At 41.6% G+C, this 2662-nt stretch overlaps 1 non-coding gene across 1 annotated transcript; it reads right to left on the minus strand.

Annotated features, from left to right (window-relative positions):
• Positions 1 to 311: 311 nt before the first annotated feature.
• LOC145511753 (U6 spliceosomal RNA) lies at positions 312 to 414 on the minus strand. Its single transcript, XR_014058134.1, has one exon. It is a non-coding gene; the product is annotated as a U6 spliceosomal RNA (small nuclear RNA).
• Positions 415 to 2662: the final 2248 nt, after the last annotated feature.

Below are 2662 nucleotides of genomic sequence, written 5' to 3' on the forward strand. Positions count from 1 at the left end.
CTAGTGGATCTTCCCGACCCAGGAATTGAATTGGGGTCTCCTGCATTGCAGGAGGATTCTTTACCAACTGAGCTATGAGGAAAGCCCATAAAGTGAATGGAGAAGCAATGAAGTTGCTCAGTCATGTGCAACTCTTTGCAATTTTATGCACTGCAGCTTACCAGGCTCCTCCATCCATGGAATTTTCCAGGCAAGAGTACTGGAGTGGATTGCCATTTCCTTCTCCAGGGGATCTTCCCAACCCTAGGATCGAACCTAGGTCTCCCACATTGCAGGCAGATGCTTTACTTTCTGAGCCACCAGGGAAGCCCAAAAATATGGAACACTTTCCGAATTTGCATGTCATCCTTGCACAGGGACCATGCTAATCTTCTCTGTATTGTTCCAATTTTAGTATATGTGCTACCGAAGCAAGAAGTAAACAAATGCAACATCAAGCAGGGTCTTGGACCCACAAAGACTTTGAAAACCTGCAGCGTTAACAGCTCACATGATGAATGCCTGGCATAGCAAATATAGTTGATAGGCAGACTGGAAGCAGTAGAAAGGCAATGAATAGTTTTAACAGTAGAGTTACATAATCATATTTTCTATATAAACTGCTGATTTTGGAAATGAACAAGGCAAGACAAAAGGCAAATATTTGAGTTGGGAGGATTTTATTCTAATCGAAATGAGACATGATGATAGCCATTTAGAAGTTAAAGTAGACAAGACTCTCACTGATGCAGGTCTTATTTACTGTTATGCTCTTATGTTACACAATGCAGCAATTTTCAATAGCATTTTCCATTTCCATATGTTTCTTCCTTACTTTGCTAAAACTCAGGTTTCTCCTGTGGCTGTACTGCATTCACATGCTCTGAGCATGTAGTTTATCTTCAAAGACCCTTCAGTTCACCAATGACCCAAGCAGGGTACAGTTTTGATTAGTTTAACTCAGTTATACAAGTGAGTATTAGGCAGAAGGCTGTATTCAGGAACATTACCATAGAAATTACAAGTCTTGGTGATACATTATGACTTCTAGAAGGCTCACAGAGGATTAACTAGGTGTCATAAATTGAAGGTAGGGTACTTTAACATAACATCAAGTTAAACATGACTACTGAAGATCGAAGGAGGTAAAATACATGGTCCAGGTATGAAAGCAAGAGAGACTGCAATTGTCATTAGTTTTAGTGATCTACTGGGAAACTTTGTGCTTCCAAGTTTTCAACCAGTATGCGTACTCAGTCACTTCAGTAGTGTCTGACCCTTTGTGATCTTACAGACTGTAGCCCACCAGGCTTATCTGTCCATGGGATTCTCTAGTTAAGAATACTGGAGTGGGTTGTCATGCCCTCCTCCAGGAAATCTTTCCAACCCAGGGATCAAACCCATGTCTTCTGCATCTCCTGCATTGCAGGCAGATTCTTTACCGCTGAGCCACCAAGGAAGCCCTAAACTTTCAACACTAACCTCTATGAAGTTAGAGGATACGGTCCAAAAGTCTGAGAGGTCATTCTTTGCCAAGAGATAAAGTGAAAGTGAAAGTCACTCAGTCATGTCCAACTATTTGCAACCCTTGTACTGCAGCCTGGCAGGCTCCTCTGTCCATACAATTCTCCAGACAAAAATAATGGAGTGAGTTGCCATTCCCTTCTCCAGGGGATCTTCCCGACCCAGGGATTGAACCCAGGTCTCGCACATTGTAGGCAGATTCTTTACCATCTGAGCCCCCAGGGAAGCCCAAGAAATAAAGTAAAATTTTAATCAACTGCCTACTACAACTTCCACCTGAACATTCTAAATGCTTGGTTTCCAGAGACTAGTAAGGGATAGCAAAACAATTATTCTGGCAGGGATATTCTATGTAGATTAACAGGAGACAGTGATTTTTTTTTTTTTTTTTTAACACAGTGGCAGCAGAGATGAGTGTCGGTGAGATCCTACTTTGCTAACACTTGCTGTTACTTTGCCAAATTATGAATGTCAGTGATCATGTGCAGCAGTCTCCTTGTCCATGAGAAGATTTTCACCACCAGGGTACAGACCCTACAGAAACAAGCACTTAGCTCATAGTGCCAGATTAACAAAATCATGGAAATGAAAGTAAGAGTGAGGAAAATTTAGAATGTATGAATGCAAGAAAAGAAAGTGAGTACCAGTTGTAGCCCTGAGGTCAACTGCAGTGGTGGGGCCTATAGTTTATCCAACCAAATTCCTTCTTCTAAGCTTTGCATAGAAACAATGAAAGAACTGTCCCAAAAATATAGACAGAGAAGTGAATTTGTACTATGTAAAGGATGAGCTATGGAAACCATGGATGTATGCCTCCCCTATCTCCATTTAAGAGGGAAACTACTATAAGTAACGTAGTTAACTGATAGCAGCTTCCTGAGGCTGAACCACTGAAATCTGTCATTAATCCTCTTGCCACTTTTTCCAGGATGCTCCCAGTCAGTAACTGAAAGAGGGTACTAGAACTGGTTAATTCATACACATCATGGAACTTCTCTAATTGACAGTTTGCTTTCGAACTCATTAGGGATCTTGCTAATATTCTTTCAGAGTCACACTGCAGTTTGAGCCTTTTTCTACCCAATCTTGGCTTCCCTTGTGGCTCAGCTGGTAAAGAATCCACCTGCAATGCAGGAGACCTGGGTTCAATCCCTGGAGA

The sequence above is a fragment of the Giraffa tippelskirchi genome, chromosome 6 (genome assembly GCF_054371585.1).
Source record: "Giraffa tippelskirchi isolate mGirTip1 chromosome 6, T2T-mGirTip1v1.2.pri, whole genome shotgun sequence".
Classification (NCBI taxonomy): Eukaryota; Metazoa; Chordata; class Mammalia; order Artiodactyla; family Giraffidae; genus Giraffa; species Giraffa tippelskirchi.